General features: G+C 39.0%; 1 protein-coding gene across 6 annotated transcripts in view; it reads left to right on the forward strand.

Annotated features, from left to right (window-relative positions):
- ATP2B2 (ATPase plasma membrane Ca2+ transporting 2) overlaps positions 1 to 20,226 on the forward strand; it is a 563,074-nt gene that overhangs the window by 104,058 nt on the left and 438,790 nt on the right. For all 6 annotated transcript variants that reach the window (XM_039480788.1, XM_039480783.1, XM_039480784.1 and 3 more), the window contains exon 3: positions 1,616 to 1,723. The gene's annotated coding sequence lies outside the window, so the exon portion shown is untranslated. The remainder of the gene's footprint in view (positions 1 to 1,615; positions 1,724 to 20,226) is intronic.

Genomic DNA, 20,226 nt, shown 5'->3' on the forward strand with positions numbered 1-20,226 from the left:
TGGTTTATGACAGTCGTCACATCAAATCAAGACATCCCAATTGCTCAGGTCTGAGCTTCTGTGTTATGTGCAGCGAAGCCCACAAGAATTCTCTGCCCAAGTCTGAGGCGGTGATCTTCAGTTCTAGCAAGCTGCACACGTCTGTCAGGGCTTGTCTACACTTATAGCGCTGCAGCTGCTGTAGCACTTAGTGAAGACACTATCTACACTGACGGGAGAGCCTCTTCTGTTGGCGTAGGTATTCCGCCTGTCTGAGAGGCAATAGCTATTTAGACGGGAGAAGCCTTGTGTTGTTACAGCGCTGTCTATGCTGGGGGCTAGTTTGGTAAGACTATGTCACTCAGGGGTGTGGATTTTCCACACCTGAGTGATATAATTACATCAGTATAAGTTGGCAGTGTAGACCAGGGGTGAGAGAACTTTTTGGCCCGAGGGCCACGTCTGGGAATGGAAATTGTATGGCGGTCCATGAATGCTCATGGTTTCCGGCCAATGGGAGCTGTGGGGGCGGTGCTTGGGGCAGGAGCAGCGTGTGGAGCCCCCTGGCTGCCCCTACACGTAGGAGCCAGAGGGGGACATGCCGCTCCTTCTGGGACCTGGAGGGCCAGATTAAAACATCGGAAGGACTGGATGTGGGCCCCCGGTCCATAGTTTGCCCACCCCTGGTGTAGACTAAGCCTCAGCCACCCAGAGGATTCAGGGGGCCTGGGGTCTTCGGCGGCAGGTCCCTCTTCAGTGGTAATTTGGCGGTGGGGGGTCCTTCAGCCCCGGAGCAGAAGGACCCCCCCCGCCACCGAATTGCTGCTGAAGACCCGGAGCGGAAGAAGCTCCAGGGGCCCCGACAAACTCTCGTGGGGGCCCCGGCAGGGCCCGGGGCAAATTGCCCCACTTGCCCCCCCCGCCCCGAGCAGCCCTGCAGCCACCTCAGTAGGTGCAACCTGTGGTTCCTTATGGCAATGGGGCAGCACCTTTCTGCAGCTCCCTTTCAGTCTCCAGTGGGATCTAAGCAGCAAGTACAGAAGTTAACATGATTCCATGCACCATGACCATTGCGGTCTGCTTTGCTTGCTCTTTATCTTCTCTTTCCCACCCATTCCCTGGTTTCAGAGCCCATACCTCTTGTATTGCTAGCCTTCCTTCCTCAACTTCACAGTTAATATTCTGTATTTGTCCTGTGAGTACTGAATATGAATAATGTTGCATAGCTTCACAGTGTGGACCTGCTTCATGGTTTGAATTGTTAAAGGTATACACTTGTATTTTTCAATTAAAAAAAACCCAAAACAACAAATTGCAGTCACATTGGCCCCAAAAGAAATGTTTGTAGACGACGCATACTGTTTGTTAAAATATGATCGGTCTGGTGATATTAAGGCTGCAGTGTTCTAAGCCACTGGTATGAATCTTTATGGCCACAGGATTAGAAACTTTTCAGCCACATAACTAAATAATATGTAACAGTTTATGGCACTGGATATTTATTCTCAGCTCTACAGGAGTATCCAACAAATGGAAGTTTTTGTTTGCTTGCCCTATTACTTTGCTTAATCTTTTAGGGTTCGTCATCACTAATGTTGTTTCCTTCCCCTCCCCTCATTTCTCTCTTTCTTTACAGTTTTGAAGCCAAGATTGATTAACTAGACTAGAAAGAAGCAGCTGGTGGTGTGATTTGCATCCTTGTTTATGAAGCATTCATTCATTTTTATAAGGAGAAGCCAATACTGTGAGTTTTTGTTTGATGTTCACAATTTCAGTGTGGGATACTATAATGCTTTAACCAAAATCCCTGGGGAGTCCAATTAATCATGGTAAATCAAATCTTGATTGACAGTTTAGTGAAATCAGTCAAGCAAATGAGAGGTTTATTCTCTTTACCACGCTACAAATCAGCACATCCCTCCATTTAATAACACCACAGTGGTCCATGGTATTTAAGGAGAAACTTGCTGGTTCTAGAGAATTAATCTTCTTTCTTTTTATATTTTAAAAGGTAGACACAAAAAAGGAAGATTGAAAAGGAATTCTAAAACCAGTGTTGTTGTTGGGTTATAGAAAATATGAGATTAGCAACTATGGCAGATAGACTCCATTGGTAATTAATTACATAATGACCAATGCTGAAGAATTCAGGGTAGGAAATGTAAAGTGAAGTGAATGCATGAAGATATTGCAATACTACTAAATGTTACCTGCACAAATAACCAGTAGACCTCTAGCTTCCTGCCATTTTGTATTTCACCATCAGGATTTTAGACCATTTTCATTGCTTTCTCATGTGTGTCATCTAGTGGTTGGACAATGGTGCTATAGGTGCTCTTCTATCTTGAAGAAGTATTTCTTCAGACAGTGCACAGTCAACTTGTGGAACTCTTTGCCAGAGGATGTTGTGAAGGCCAAGACTATAACAGAGTTCAAAAAAGAACTAGATAAATTCATGGAGGATAGGTCCATCAGTGGCTATTAGCCAGGATGGACAGGGATGGTGTCCCTAGCCTCTGTTTGCCAGAAGCTGGGAATGTGCGATGGGGTAGATGAGTGGTGGTGATTACCTGTTCTGTTCATTCCCTCTGGGGCACCTGGCATTGGCTGCTGTTAAAAAACGGGATACTGGGCTAGATGGACCTTTGGTCTGACCCAGTATGGCTGTTCTTGTGTCCTTATGAGGCTCTCTTTTTGGGGTACATAAAGAGTCCAACAATAACTAGTTTTACTGCCCAGCAAGGGGCTTCAGCTTTTTCCCAGCCAAAGTCTGAGAGGTGAGACTTTCTGGGATATGGGGTCTTCCTAATCTTGAGTCCCTGATAGACTTTTTGCCTCCAGCCCCATTGGGGGTCGGTAGGGGAACTCAGCCCACCATCTCCAACAGGTTCTGATTCAGAGTCCAAAGGTAGGTGGCTGAGCCCTGCGCCTTGTTGTCCGATGTGGCTGGAAGGAAGTAATGCAGTGAGGCAGTCTTCCCAGGCAAACAGGTAAAGCAAAGACATGTCAACAAAATAAAACCAAAGGAGTCTCCGACCTTGCCAATGTTCAGAGTCCTTTTTCCTCAGCAGGTCAGGTTAGACCATCAATAGTCAGGGGCCCCAGCAGCTATAGGTCTGCTCACTTCCCTGGGCTGCCTCCAACAAGTGTGCTACTCAGTCTGTTCCTCTTTAACCACCCCTCCAGCTTGTGCGCACATTGCAGGTGTGAGGCCAATGCTGTTTGGGCCCAGAGCAGCTCCTTAACTCTTTCTTCAGTGTGGGGTTAGTACACCCCCATCACAATGTATTGCAACAGCATTAACTGGGCTGTTTTTAATGTGCCCTTGTTAGGTTTTTGTGTTTTATTATATATCTTTAACAGCATGGATAATAGTACATAAGATGAAAAAAATTAAGAAAAATATCAAATAGAAAATATTACATCCATGCAATGTGACCACATTAATGTTACTATGAATGCCTTAACTTTTGTCGTCTCTGTTTTTTTTTTTAAACTATGGAACCTTAAACATACATATAAACCTGGTAGCACTAAACCTTTGGTCCAGGGTAATCTTTTTCTGTTCCTAAAGTTGTCCATTATGAATTATTATGCAAAAGTAAACTTAGTGGTCACCATCAAAAAAAACCACACTTGATAATTTTGCCTTAGATAAATAGGTAAGTATACACAGTATTTTCACTATTACCTACATTTCTCTATAATAACTAAAGAGAATACCTAGAACATGCAAATACCAATTTAAAGTAATGTAGTTAGTATATGAAAAACTAATGGTAAACAGTATATTGTCAAACATATATTTTGTGTAATATGGGTATTCACCATTTAATATCGTTTACTTTCAATAGGAGGTACCACTGTGAATGTTTCCAGATGGATTCAAAATTATTTGTTGATGAATTTCTGGTCTTGCTGCTTTTCACAGATTCATGTAAAAGTTCATTTTAATCTAAACTTTACATATCTTAATCATTGTCTCTATTTTTATCAGTTTAAAACATGAGAAAAAATGTGGTCATGAAGAGCATGCTAGTAACTTTATTATTATTTAATAAGTGCAGTGTTTTAAACATTAGTACTAATTGACATAATCTCTCTTTCACAGCAGTAGTCTATCAGTATTGCTTTAATGAAGGGTTTTAATGGGTACTATAAAGGGTAAGGAGCAAAAATTGCCAGTTCACAATAATATTTAAGGAGTCAGCCATTTAAATGCCTGTCCATAGGAGATTAAAAGACTTAAATAAGAAATACTGTTACAACTGAAAGAGTTCTTTTTGTAATTCAGTTATGAAAATGGAGCCATAATTTTTAAAATAATTCAGCTCGTTCAACATTTTTTAAAAGGAACATGGATGAGTTTGAAATGTTATCACATAAACAAAGTTTTGTGTGTTTCTCATGATAATACACAATATTGAGGCTCTCGTTTTTAGGGAAGTTCATTAAGATGTAGTGGGCTAATGCTCCAACTACATCTGGATTCTATAGACTTCCACTCCGTGTCTCTCTCTCTTTCTCCCATATCTGGCTGCAGAACTGAAACTTGCATTTATATCAAGGTTACTTCTTCCTAATCAAGGTCACTGAGGGTAATGTACTGTAATTGTTATTCTTTTCCAAAGTGCCTCATCTATGAAATTCAAGGAATTTCACTTTGTCACTCTTCTTGCTCTTTGTGTAAGCCGCTAAGGGAGAGATGAGGAGACGCTTGGACTGGAGTCTCCCCTTTGTAGAATCTAGATTGCAGTGTCTAATTACACAAGCCTCTTGCTAAAAAGCTGTAACTCAGTCCAGAGAAACCAGAGGGACAACTCATTGGTATTGGGAAGCATTTGAAGAAATGGGTGGAGGTTGTATCTGCATAAACAACTGAGTGTTCACCTGCCTTTGACTGGACTGTTTTTTGGACTCAAGTCCTGGTGGACCCATTGGTGCTCTGAGCGCCTTCCGTTGTGTGCAGCTTTCAAAGAGGCAGTAGCCATTTTCCTCTAATTTGGATTTTGCAACAATCTTCCATGTCTTTTTCACCTCCAGGTCAAATTGCACTCTACATGGGGCCACTGAAGTTCACCTGAAAGCTCAGGCTGGTGCAGGATGCCTGCAGCTAATGCTGATTGCCCTTGACTCTGGAAGTTAATGCTTTATTTTTAGCTTTCACATATTTTCTTAGTTATTTTCTCTTGACACACAATGTATTGATGATACCCATTACAGTAGCACTTTGGGGCCCCAACCATGATCAGGAACCCGTTGTGCTAGGTGCTGTACATACATCTAGTAAGGCCAGATCTACACTAGGGGTGCTTATACTGTCCAGTACACTATTTTAGTAAAGCAGTCTTAGTGTGGATATAGCCTATACCAGGAAAACTGTCCTCCTTGTCAACATAGTTTATTCCAGCCGACGCAAGCAAAACAAGCTACATCAGCATAAATGTAGTTTTGCAAGTATAATTGTGTCTACAGTAGAGGCCTTTGCAGCACGATTATGTCAACTACAAATCATACCCTTGACATGCCTATGGTGACAGAAGTTTGTAGTGTAGACCTGGCTTAAGAGACAGCCCCTGCCTACTCTTCATCTACTTGTTTTGTGTTATCTTTTGTTGTTTTAAATTTCTGTGATGATTGGCACTCTAAAATATTTAAAAATGGACTCTCTCCAATGTTTGGCAGGGAAGAGGCAGATGTGCTAGCCAGCCAATTTTCATAGGTCAGGTGCAAATATGGGAACAATTATTCAGATGAGATATGGACAATGTAGCTGCCTCTGTGCATGCAGTTATTTGATTTGCCATCCTGGTGCTTGCATATGCAAATTAGGAATCCAAATGTACACACCTGCATTTTGAACAGCTGCATCTGAAAATCAGGTGTGTGGGTTTTCTCCTACTTCACTGATATCAAAGGTAACTTTTATTTTCAAATCATATAAAAATAATTATTTAAATAATCTTTCAAATCAGTTTTATTTGTAGCAGGTCAAGAGGTTTTTTAATACTATCCTATTGTTAGGTTTAAAGAGACGATAATGGTAGGTGTGATGATGTGTAATATTAGAGCGAGGTATTACTTGTTTAATCAGTAAATCTTAAATCACTTTAAAAAAGAGCTCAATATTGTTGTCCCCATTTTACAGATGGGAGGGGAGAGACTGAGGCATAGAGTGGCAAATGGAGTTGCCCAAGGTTACCTAGCCCACCACTGACAGAGTTGGTAATAGAACTCAAGTTTCCTGGGTCCAGTTCAATGCTCTATCCGCTATGTCACATAATGTGATGATTCTTTTTGGCTATATAACACAATGCTATTCACTGTAATGTTTCCTTAAAAATTGCTGTGTGATATTCTGGCTGTCTACATATTGCTTTTTAGACATGGTCTCTTTAGACAGGTTCTTCCATGCATTTAGTTATACCTCACCAATATGCTACCCTTCGAAGGGTAGCATATGAAACTGATGTGGTCTGTGACTAATTTTAAAAGGGCCTATTCCCCCCTGGTTCTGTCTGGTGCTGTGGTATAGGTTGGTATTCTTTTACTACCTAATAGATTTTAAAAATGACAAAAGTACATTCTTTTTTTTGAGAGCTGAAGATGGGGCAAGTTCCTGGGTTCCTTTTATAATAGATCAAAAGAGTGTTAATGTATCCCCTGCTGTATTTCTTACACAAATATATGTACAATATTTAGAATTACCCTTGTTCAGTCTGCTGTTCATGTCCCTCAACGCTGATTTTTTTGTGTGTGAATCAAGCGTGAAATTAATATATAAACTGATTATTTTCCAAAAAGTTACAAGATTTTGCCATGATGTTTTAATGTCTTTTCTCTGCCTTCTTAGCAGTCTTGTTTATTATTTAACATATACTAGCCATTGAAAATGACATTGAGATTATCATAAAGACAGATGTTTGTGTTTTGTTTTTTCCTTGTCAGACTATATAAGCATACTGTTTTTCCTCTGACTGGGGTGCCTGGGCTCAACATGGTACCTTGATGGTGCTCACAAGTGGAGCAAGGTTCAGAAGGTCTAGTAATTAGATGAGACACCAATGAAAATCCTGATTATGGTAGAAAGTGAGGCTGGTGATTGAGTGACTGGTGTTATTGTCTCTAACATACTAGATATTCAGTGATCACTGTTCTGATGAATGAGTTGTGAAACTTGGATCCTGGGACTTTAGGGTTGTTAAAGATTCTATAGGGTTTTTAATAGAACAGGGTGCAAGTTAAACTTTTCTTTTTTAAATCCATTTTAATAACTTATTACCAGTTTTAATTATTTTGAGTCTCTTCTCTCCTTTTATTAGATTTGCTGTAAAATGCTCTGATTATATGGAGATAATTGCAATTGTCATATAATGTCTTGTAACATTGTGCTTTTGAGCGAGGGGCGGTGACTTGAATTTTCGTTCCCTCCTTATGTTTGTATCTGAAGTACCATGGTTGTTACTAAAGAAAGCTGTTTGAAAATGACAAGAGGGGCAGTTACCCAAGTTGGAATTTGGCCCAAGATACAGAGATTAATTACAGTGGGACAGATGTCAAGAGGCTCTTACACAGGAACTCAGGGAGCACAAGATGTTTTTTCTCACCCCTCTCCCCACATAACCACGCAAGTTTCTCTCACAGTAGTAGTTGCTTCTGGGGGTGCAAGGCCTATTGACCTTTACTCCCCTGGGGAGCAAGACCTCAGAAAAATGGCTAGAATTCTGCCCCACCATCCCCTTTTGCACTGGCCCTCTGCCACACCAGGGCAGAGCAGTCTGGTGGTATACACACAGACCTGAGGTGGAATCTTGGTAGCGCTCCTCCTGTCATGTTTGTCTGTACGCAGCCCCCTCCGTAGAATTGTACTCTAAATACCACAATCTAGCTCTCTGTTTTCCTTTCCTAAGCTGGTCCCCTAGTGAGTATTCTGCACTACTTTCTCTTTAAACTGTAGAGTTTGCACTATTGATTGCTTGCTGTGTTCTACCTCCATGGGTGAAGGTGCTTCAGTGGTAAGCAAAGCGATGCTCAGCTTTGTACATCATGCAGCCAGTTACTTAAGCTCAAAGTGTTTTGGAGTTTTATTTGAATGGAAAGTGTTTATAAAAATGCAAATCTATGATTCTTGTTCATTTAATTTTCATGATAGAGTTCTAGTGACTTTTCTGAGCAACTTTTTTTTGGTGCTTCCACTTCTTTGGCTTAATCCTTAATCTTCATGTTAATTTCCCCTTCTTTCTCTAAAACCACCAACCATTTGTTATCCACACCTTCATTTCCTCCTACGGTAAAGTGTATTTTCTTGCCATTAGTTTGCTTTTCTTTTTCTCCTCAGTTGGCAGGTTGTTCCATATCAGATTAGTCTCCTGTATCTTGGCCTGCAGGACCCAGTTCAGCAGATATATCTGAAAGTGCCAGAGCTACTTATCCTAGCTGAGCACTATTTCCAAGGAGCGTCTCTGTGTGCAACTCAGCATGGCTTTGTTTAAATTGCACAGCACTGGTACCACGGTGTGATATCTTGAATCTCAGCTCACTAGGGCCTGGTTTAAATTGGGTCAGGCTTAAATGAAAGCTGGCTTTTTACTCTAGAATTTCTGGGCAGGTGTCAACAAAACCTACAGCATCCCAGATATTTCTAGGGGGAGCTGCTATCATTCCCAAGAGGCAACCTTCTTCAAACTGAAAGTCAATAGGGGATCTTTACTCATTTAAGACCTTAAAGAAATCTGTGGAGTCTGCTACTGACTTTACAAAATCTGAAAATCAGGCTTGCTGCTCTTCATGAAGGGGACTTTTCCATCTCTAGATAAAGGAAACTCTTATAAAAAAGATAGCTATCCAGTGCCTCATCTGGAGCAGAAAATACAGGAGCTGGTATAAATACTAATGGTGTCCAGTTTGCAAATTAATTCCAATTCTGCAGTTTCACATTGGAGTCTGTTTTTTGAATTTTTTTGTGGGTCATTACAAAACCTAAACCTAATTTCTCCCCTACTGTTACTCACACCTTCTTGTCAACTGTTTGAAATGGTTATTTTTCCTCCCATGGTATTCTGCTGTTAATTGAATTGTCTTGTTAGACTGACCTCACACTTGGTAAGGCAACTCCCATCTTTTCATATATTTATACCTGCTCCTGTATTTTCCACTCCATGCATCTGATGAAGTGGGTTCTAGCCCACGAAAGCTTATGCCCAAATAAATGTGTTAGTCTCTAAGGTACCACAAGGACTCGTCGTTGTTTTTGCTGATACAGACTAACATGGCTACCACTCTGAAACCTGTCATCTCTAGTAGATAGATTCTTCTCTTCACTGCCATTATCTAGAAAATTGATTAAAAGCACAGGAATATAAGACAGAGTGAAAGGAAAAACGGTGTGTGTGTGAGGTTTTTACATTGCAGTGAATTTTCGACATCATTAAGTGCATTGACTTTTAAAAAGTGAAGGAGGAAAAGAAGAAATATAGTTTTGTTCCTCTGTAATGATTTCTAGCCAAGCAACTGGCACAAGCTATGTACTGAAGATGAAGTGGTAGACTACATAGAACTGCTGATGTCTGGCACACAGGTACTTCATCTGGGATTTGCCACAGAGCCAGCCAGAAAACTGTTTGTTGGGAAGAGTTGCCTAAAAGTGTTAAATGGAAAAAGAAAAAAGGAGAGTATTCCACATACTCTGAATTAATGTACTTATTTTTGCTCTCTCTGGTCAGACCTATTCTCTGAGGTTAAATTAGAATGGTAGATGCATAATATGATAGGAAATAATTCCAAGTTGTTCTTTTAAACTGGTGGCAATAAACAAGATTTTCCTGCTTATAAAACCACATTCACCAGCAGCACTGGACATGTACATTAAGTATGAATTGGATGGCGGGCAAGTGAATGAAAACAGAAATAGGAAACTATAGCTCACAATTAATGCAAATCATCTTCCTTCTCCAGTTTACCAGCTTCTCTGATTTTATACACATTCCCCTTTATCTGCCTGACCATCATTCTTCACGTGTTCATTCCAGTTTTCTTATCTTGTGTGCCTGCCCACCTCCAGAGATGGGTGTGACTCGACTTGTTCTCTGTCAGTGGGGAATTCTTTACACTGCCACCATCCCTCTGGCCTCTGGGAAATAGCATTCTGTCATGCTGGAGACGTGTGATTCACCACTGTAAATACTTCTGCTGTCAATCCAGCTTGAGATATTGTACTGAAATGGAAATGAAATCTGTGCCCAGTGGGCCCAGACATAACTTCCAACAGCAAAACTATATTTCTTCTTGCTTCTCCTACGTTCTGTTAAGACTACATAAATTTCGACCTGTCAATGCACTTTATGATGTTATAAGGTGAAAATAAAACATACACTCTGATGTGACCAAAGTGAATGAGATTATAGCTGGTGGTAAATCTTGGGCAGATCTCTACATATGCAATCCCCCAAATCCTCAAAACATCCATCCCGAAAACTAACAAATGCAAATATAGGGACTGATCCAAAGGCCACTAAAGTCAGTGCAAAGATTCCTGTTGACTTCAGTGGGCTTTGGGTTAGGCACATAGAGTTTAAAATGTAGAGGGAGGAAGTGTTTTGTAGTGGAACTAAATGTCAGGATTTGGGGGTTTTCTTCTAACTTTTGCAAATCTTTCTTTTTCCATTTACAAATAACACAAATAGACTTTATCCCAGAACCAGCATTGCATGTAATTTACCTAGCCAAGGTTGAGTTTAGGTTTTTGTGTTTAGTGTGATTATACGTACCACAGCAGTGCCAAAGGACAACAACACACTTGCTGTGTAAATATATTGCCAAATGGTTTGTAGGCATTACGATACCAGGTGGGTTTGGGGGAGGACATAGTATTGCGTTTGTGGGTTGTTACAGGGAACCACTTCTATTGACATGGAGAAAGCATAATGGTGCTTGACCAAAAGTTTGACAAGTGGACAGTCCAGGGCAGCATAATTGGTAAAGCAGAGGCAGGAGGCTTCATCCCTGTATTAGAGATAATTGATGGAGTAGAAAGAGACCATGAAGAATGAAAACAATGAAAGGAGAAGGGTGGTGTAATCCAAGTGATGAGCCAGAAGATAATTTTTGGAGCAATGTTTTGATTACACTTAAGGGATGTGACTTTTTTTTTTTTTTTTTTGCTAAACAGGAGAAGATTGCAGTAGTTAGGACATGAGAATCTAAGGCCGCTATTAGGGTAAGAGAACTTTAACTCTGCCACACTTAGTTTTTCAAGAGTTTCGTGTTTCTATTTGCCACTTTTTAAATTTTTCAAAGTTGAAAAAGTTATGGGAAAAAATGACAGACCAACAAAAGGAAACATTTCAAAAAGAAAAAATGAAAGAAAGCACCACTGAACATACAGTAATTAATTTGATAGCAATTAGTGGTAAAAGAAAGAGGGAGAAAAACCCACACCCCAGAGTTCTGAACATTCAAAAAAAATAGTAATTTTTTTTAAAAAATCATTCCATGTTTGAAACCTGCATAATAGAAACAATTTTGAAAATTTCAAAAAAGTTGGAAAAAGTTTCAATTTTTTAGCAGTTTTAACATGTATTGACTTTTCAGATATCCAACATAAGGTATAAATAAAATGAGAGATTCCTTATTGAGCCACAGAGAAAGTAAATGGAGTGTTGTGCAATAAGCGCTTTTTATTCTAAGACTCAGCTGTAACCTTATGGAGAAAGTTAGCAAGTCCAAAAGTCTGTGATGCATAAGACCAATTCCAGTTGCTCACTAGCACCACTAGTGGGAAATATGATACCCTTCTTTTCAGAAAGACTCCAGCTATTTTACCCTTAAGCCTAATTTAATTCCTCTGATGTTGTTCCTGTGACTTTTGATTATTGTGGTGTTAAGCTTTGTTTTTCCTAAACTTTTGAACCAACAAGGTTTCCATTATTATCTCCACCCAGATTTGAATAAAAAGTTAGTTGGCAATATAAAATAATCAAGCAAGGAGATGGATATACAAAATTTATCCATCATTTAAATTGTCCTTGCCTCAGACACCTCCATTAGTGTGTTTATAGATTTTTATCAGTATCTCATTTTTGAACTTCTTGCGTTGACAGTCTCTGGAGTCTATAAGCAGTTGTTGGCTCCTCTGGAGTAATTGGTTCATAGTAAGGCATGTTATTTTAATCATACACATGTCCTCTCTAACTATGACTTTTGCATAATATGGATAGAAAAGTGTTGGTCTGTAGCGATCCCATCTAGCTTTTTAAAAGGAAACCCACAAGTCATTCATTAGCAGGAGCCTGACATTTGGATTTATTTGTAAAGAGCACCGTTTAAAAAATATTCTAAACATCCATGAGGGGAAAAAAAAGAAAGGAGGATAATAGTGCTGTGTGATGCTAGGCTACCTATGGAATGAAGGAAATTTCATTGTTTATATCAAGGCTGACTCTTTGTTTTAAGCCACAGATGTTTGCCATTCAGGAAGATAAAAATGATCATACTTAGCACCCAAAAAAAAAAGAGAGAAAGAAAGAAAGAAAGAAAAAAAAGCACAAGGGCAAGAAGTCAGATCCCCAATTACCCACATATGTGAAACATGAAACAGAAGTAACTGTTCTTGTGCTGATGTTTCTGTATTTGTTTGGCCAAACAACAACAACAAAAGGATAATTTCCCAATACAACTTTATTTTGGGGACAAAGGTGGGGAGGGCTGTTCTCGGTGGAGGTGGAGGGGAGAATATGTTACCAAAGAAGCATGCACAGAATAGCATTTTTTCCATGAAGCCTGGCTTTACGGTCTGGCTGTTACCTTTTTCTGTATCAGTAGGTAATGTTAGTATGTACTCTTGTGCCATGCCATTATTTTTTTTCTTATTATTGGTTTGCAATTACTACTAGCTTATTATGGAGTGTGCAGAATTGACCATCATTGGGAGAAAATATGCCCTTATGTTTTTAGCTATTATTTTTTCCCCACTAAAGATATAGAAATACAACACACACTCTGTATTTGGCTTCAAATGATCAAAATATGGAATTGACCATGTGCTGAATGAGCGCGTTATAACTTTTATGAAATCCTTAAAGATGAATAGGCCTCATGAAACATGTATTATATTCTGTTTGGTAGCTCAGAGGTGCCTGAGCATTAATTCAAATTTCCCAATGCAGGAGGAAGTGATGTATAAAAATACCCAGTTGAATCAGAGGATTTTTGTGTCTTTCATTCAAACAGTGGAGTAATACAATTCTGCAGCCTCTGTTCAATCTTTCTATCATCCCATTATTTTCTTCATGGACCTCAGCCTTTATTCAGGCAAAACTCTTGGTGAAGTGAATGGGGATTTTTCTTAGTTTAGAACTGCAAAATTTGGCCATAAATTAACATAGTAAGGAATGTTCACTATGTTGTATTTTGGAGAAAAGTTGTTGGGTCCAAGGCTAATACACAAATGTGCTCACAAGAAGCATCTATAGCATTTTCCCTTGTTTTAGTTCCTTCCAGCCTTTCTCTTCCTGTCCCAATCATGTTTATGACATTTCCTTAACTATACAATCTGCTTGAAGTATTCTCGGTGACCTGTTTTCTTAGACTGTGTGGTCATCAAGCCTGTTTGTTAAAGTAGCTTGTGGAGGCTCATCTTAAATTAGATTGCACACCCTTTGGGGTGGGGACCACATTGTACAGAGCCGAGCACAATAGGACTACAGTCCTGATTGTCATCTTAAAACTCTACCGCAATGCAAATAACAATAGAAGTATTTCCCATCATTAATAAAATCTCCGTATTCTGATTGCTTCTTTCCCTGGTCATAACATCCTTGTTCATGAAAACAAGGAAATGCTCCTAAAGCAAATATTTAATGTTTTGTAAACTGACTTACAGTGATCCCTGCACCTTTGCAGTGACCTATACCACTTATTAAGATTAAAGCATAAATTGGAGGGGCTGGGAGTTGGAAAATCTATAAACTTATTTCTGAAATCTACACATCATTACAACACATCTGTGAAGGGTCACTTGGCCACAATATGAAGGGTTGGTGGGTTTTTTTGTTTTTTTTTTACTCTTGAAAAGGACTTTTTGCATTTTATCACTCTGCAACGTATCTTTAGAATCAAAGGTGCTATATTAGAAAGAAATGGCATCCAGAGGGACAAGGTGAAGAAGAAGTACATAGTTTTTTGTGTGTGTGTGTGTGCATGTATGTGTGAATGAATAACTCAAACAACCAAAGTCTAGTACATTCTTTTCACTCCCCATGTCTACAATACCTCTCAATTTCTCAGTGAGATGTTATGCAGGAGGTTCCTTAGTGAAAAGAGATTTTTCATGGTATAGTTTTCAAAGGTTTCATCTGAGACAAGTAATTTCTTAAAGTAAACGATATTTAACAGTCTACTTATTTACTTGCCCACAGAAAGTGAAGAATAGCATGAGGTCACACATCACCTCCATATTGGTGCACATAACAAAATTCATTCCACATGTGCATGGGAAAAATTAGAGGGAACACTGGTCTTCAGCCTCCTCCATTGGTGAAGGACACATCTTTCTAAGTTTGCTATATCTTTGTTCCCTTCTTTTCTATCTAGTAATGGATGCCAAAGATGGCCTCTGTCTTTGCTTATCTTTCAAAGTTCAGTGACTTTGTTTCAACAGGCAGGGTGACCTCATGCTATTCTTCACTTCCTGTGGGCTTCCCTCCCCCTGTATGTAAACAAGGCTTTCATTGTTTTGATCCCACCATGCTTAATGTACATAGGAGACAGATAAATAGCTACCTTCTTTCCTGTCTAGTAGGGAACCTGTTTCTCCCTGTTTGGTCATAGATTTTAAAGCATAATATCATTAAGTATCCAGATAGTGTTAATACAGACATTTCACAATGATATTAATCGGGGTGTCATTAGCTTTCAGAAAAAAACCTCTGTATAATTTTATAATACAATAATCAGTTGATTCAATTTCTCGTCACTTGAGGTTCAGCCTCCCTGTCTTTATAGACCAGTAAACTTGTTCAATGTTTTCTTTGAAAAGTAAAACCTAGACCAAGCTTCTCTCTCCTGCTGGGTGTAGATGCTATACTGTAACCTCCCCTGAATATGTAAAAATGGACCTTCATTGTCTTTGCCTGAAAACTGGGCTGGTCAGAGAATCAAATACACATTCCTTTCTTTAAGGCAGTCTGTGCTTATGCATTGATTGCCAGACACACTTAATACAATTCTAGTGCACATCCGTAACTTATTGTACTCACCCTGTGCGTTCATTGTGCAAGAATATTAATGATTGGTAAGTTGTTAATTTTCTAATGATATCTTACATGAGGCCTGTTAGATACAGGCTATAACCATAATGAGATGGGGTATGCTGACTTGGTCAGGCCACCTGAAACTCATTACCTGAGACCAGTGAGCTGTTTGCCTTGTGGCACTAATGACCACTATGCAGTTAGATTTCAAACAATATATTACATGCCATTTTTTAAATATTGTTACACCAGTTTGTGAGGTGTAATGAGTATGTCAGGCCTGATGAGTTGCTGACATAGTAATGGACCACAAATGGGCCTCTGTTTCGTCCCTTCAATTTTTTTTTTTAAATTACCTCTGTAATAGACTGCCCCATTCTTTCCTGGACAAGCATAGTAAACTCAACATAAGATTACAAGCAACTATAGCATTGTTATAACCATATGAACATTTTCTGTTTAAAACTTTCTAATACATTTGGATGAAAAGGAATAACTTCAATTCTGTATAGCATCCTGTCTTCCTTCCCTTGCACACACATTTCTGTACCTGTCTCTGCACTGCAACAAGGGCTTACGCCACAAATACTGAAAAGAGGCTTTTAAATTATGCAGAAGTAGGAAATTATTGACATGAGACCCTTACAAGCCTGAAAGTTTGATTCACAAAAATATAACAAGGTTTAAATACTTGCTTATCTGTACATTTCTGGTTTAGAAATTTCGCTGGGGATGTCATCGGAACTGATTTCCATGTAATATTTTCTTTTAGCATTTGGTTGTTTGAGAGAATCTGTCAAGATATCTTCCAGTTGGATAGTAATAACTTGACAGTACAGAAATTAAGTCGTATAGAGGAGCACAATCAGAGACACAACTTGGGTTTAATTTTGATTTCTGGGTGAAATTCTTGTTGTATCCAATTAATTTACCTGTTCCTTATAAGAACCCAATTTACTTGAGTTGCGGGAGGAGAGAACCAAACCTCCTCCTCTCCTCCCTCCCTGAACATCCCACACTGGATTTTTATAGGGTGATTTGTTCTTGCACAATTGAGTGCATGACTCATAAAAATGTGAATGGTTAAAAAAAATGGATTTTAAGCTTATTCATCCATTCATAAGTGAGGAATTTGAGAGTATGGTGACTTCACTCACATTGTTTGGGAATATATAGTTTGTATGTATTGTTTTTATATGTTGCCTTTGTGATTCATGCTTGCTTGATTTAATCTGATATGATAAATTACCCTTTGGCTTCTCATCTGTTCAGGCCCAGTTGAATTTATAAAACCAGGTGATCATTTCCCATCTTGTCTCTTCTTCATGTGACAAACAGTACACTAATACAGTGACAACTTCTTATAAGTTCAAGATCTGGATAAAGAATGGATGCAACTGTCTTGAAGATATTATCAAAAATACTCTTTGAATAGTAAACTAGTTGAGATAAAGGGAAAAGTGTAAACCCAACAAGTCACATTTTTATTAGAGGGACCTGCATTACAAATTGGGTTTTATTAGTCCTTATCTGGGATTTACTAGGTGGAAATTTACTGTACTACATCTCATACATAAGATGAATTTTAAATAAATAGACACAGATTACAAGAGGAGAGGAGACAATTCAGCTAGTGTTGCCTTGTTGGTTTTTTAGGTAGGTTGTGGAACAACCCATATGGCCTTGGAAATAACCATACACTCAAGTTGGAGAGATGGATTTGGGGAGAGGAATTTTGATTTGGAAAAAAAAAATCATGTCAGTATTTCAGTTGGCCCTGATATAGACCTGGCAGTTATTTTCAAGTATGGTCTGTCAGCTTGTCAGGGTTATATTCAGCTTGGATCTGCAAAGTGCTTTGCTGGTATAGATGTAGTGTTATGGTTGAAGTGAAGCAGTGTCTGTAGAGCATGTTGCCTATGTATTATTTGACATTCGGAACATCTTTATGGACAGAAAAAAAATCCTTGGTTTCTGTCAAAAGGTGCATCTTTTACAACTGAGACTGTAAAAACACTTCATATTAATAGTAAAATGCTCTGGGGCTTTTGGTAAACATGCAAAAATAGATAGAATAGAGTAAATTCCTTTTTGTTTTTGACTTAGTACAGCTCCTTAGGATTCACACTGTACAGGTGAGCTGAGCTCAGGGAGTACAGACTGGGCCTTTGTTTTTGTTTGTTTGCTTTCGGGTAGAAGGGACGGGGTGGCATGAGTTACTCCATGTGAAGGTGGGAGTGTGTAGCAACTCCAAGGTGAAATGGAATGTGGTTCCTTTTAGGGATTGGGTGATATTCCCATCTGGAGAGGTCCTAACTGTGGTTTTCATTTTGCTGTAGTGCTCATAAATTGTTTTGTTTACTGTTACATAATTGTTTATATGTAAATAAAGCTACTGCCACCTTCTTTCCCTCTGTTATGATGGTGCTAGTTTAACTCTGTGGTACAAGGAGGAGGAATGTGCGGGGAGCAAGGGCATGTTCATATCATGATTAATTTTTAGTTTTTCAGTACGTTTGCTATTTGCCATGTTTAGTTTAATTTTCTCTTGCTGTATGGAATGTATTTCCATTTTATTAGTTAAATTAGCTGAAGATTTTAGTTATTAGATCTTGAGAACTGAAGAGTAGTGCAAGTGCATTACTTTGTATCAGTTACTACATATATAGAAAATATAATGTACTGTTTTCTTCCTGTGAATGTATGTAGAGTAGGATCACTTTATAGTGGGACTCTGCTTATAAAGAAGTAGAGTATAAGTTATGAATTACTTCAGTGCACTTTCACTCCTCCTATAGTCAAGTTTAATTTCACTGTAAATGAGTGGTTGTATGTCAGTTTATTGGAATGTAGCCATTATCACCCACTGGGTATGTGTCAGATGTTGCTTTCTGAAGGAGATTAACACCTCCCCCTCCTCCTCCTCTCCTCTAGCAGAGCTGAATAGAGGGGAGTACTCAGGAACTGTCAGAACCATGTGGAATGAAGGACAAGGAGGAGTAACGCCCCTGGTTTTGACCCAACTGCTTCCAGAATGGAATTAAGATAGAGGGCTTGATTCTCTCTCTCTCTCTCCATTTTTACACTGATGTAACTCTGACATCAGTGGATTTAGTCCAGTGTGTGAGATCAGCATTGGGCCAGAAGTCTTTGAGTTATTCCACTGACGCAGCCTGTCAAAGACCAAGTGTCTGGACAGGCTTATAAAGAAAATAGGTTCCGGTCAGGGAGGAGGGAAATGGAATTTGAGTTTTCCACATACCGGTAATAGGGAAAGGAACCAAAACCGTAGCAATGGTTACAATGAATAATAACATAAGGATCTAAGCCCAAAATAATGGGGCTCTGCGCTAGACAGCTCTGAACCATAAATAGCTCCTTTTCTCATAAGGATTTCAGTTTTTTTAGCCAGTTTTCTGTGCCTCCAGTTCCCATTTGCTAACCTGCTGCACCTGTGCCTCCAACAAGGTTTGGCTAATCTGTATCTGCCAGTAATTTATAGCCTGGCAACCACCGCCATTCACTTGTACACCTGAGTACAGATTTGTATATTTGTCCCTTTCCCCAGCCTTCTAGAAAGGGCAGAAAGAGAACAATGCAGCAATTAACAGAGAGAAGAAAGAAAACAAAAGAACAATTAACTACCTTTCACACTTTATATCACTTTTGTTCACACACTCCTGCTGTTCCAAACAGGAAAGAGAACTGAAACTCAAAGGAAAAAACAAAATAAGTTCCTGCAGCCTCCTTCAGAGACAGATCACCCAATCACACAGCCCGCACATGCAAGCAGGTGGGAGTAACTGCAGAAGTTTAGGCAAAGGAGATCATATTCCTGTTCTGTGGAGAAAAGAAGGGATTCGTTTTCCCAGGTAAAACCTGTCCTGTCGTGATTAAATTCTGTTTATAGTGGAATATTTTTAGCAGGGGAGAAAAATGTCTGAGCAAAGCACTAGGAAATAAAACTTGTAAGAAGTTTTGTACTGTCGCCGTAGAGAAGAGGGATGGTTTTCCTAACAAATCTGAGGGCCAGAAACTTTTTGAATTAAAATTAACTTCTCCAGAATCATATGATAGCACTAGCAAGGTGCATTTCAGTTCAGCCTGGCTGACTTTCAGTTCAAGATGTGCCAGTAGTTATGTTGCATTTATTTTTCTGACAGGAACGAGTGTTTTAGAGGGATTGAGGATGATGTCACTATTATTTATTGCATACTTAAAAATGTACCAAGTACCATACATTCGGATGAAGGAAAAACCCTTCCAAGCCTAGAGTTCCTTTTCCAAAGAGCTTGCAATCTAAAATTATAGAAAAGATGCAAAGAGTAGTAGCGGATAACAATGGGGTGGTGTGTATTAAGGGAGGGGAGGATAAGAGCTACAAATATACAACCATGTACATAAACATTATGTTCACACTGAGACTCCACTGGATGCTGCTATATGTATGTAAGCGCGGGCACACTATCTGAATAGACCAAAAGGATATATACATTCTGAAGGATTTTAAAGAAGCGTAATCAGTTAATACTAGAGCTCAGCAATTAATTGATTTTTTTTTTAACTTTGGTAACCATAATAAAATATCCCGGGGGAGGAGGGGAGGTGCTTAGTTTCAAACTAACTGTTTTTGTGTGAGTTTTTCTTATTTCACTGAAATGGAAAAAAAAATTCATTTGGGTTGAGTGAAATGATTTGAACATTGTTTTGTAATGAGATTTTGAAATGAAACAGTTTTGAAGCACAATATTAAAATGATTTGTTTTGAAATGTTGAAATGAACAGTTTTGGCTTTGAATTTATTTTCCTTATTTTTTATTTGGCCTGAGTTGACTAATAGTTTTGGTTGCCCCAAAACTGCATTTTTCAGCAAGTTTACTATTTTCAACAGAAAATTTTTGCCCAGTTCTAATTAATATTGATGAATGGGACTGGAAGTGAAACTGAGGTGAAAGGGTAAATTTGGTTCAAGGAACAGAAACATGGAGGAGAGGAAGCT

This window comes from Mauremys reevesii, linkage group 7 (genome assembly GCF_016161935.1).
Source record: "Mauremys reevesii isolate NIE-2019 linkage group 7, ASM1616193v1, whole genome shotgun sequence".
In the NCBI taxonomy this organism is placed as follows: Eukaryota; Metazoa; Chordata; order Testudines; family Geoemydidae; genus Mauremys; species Mauremys reevesii.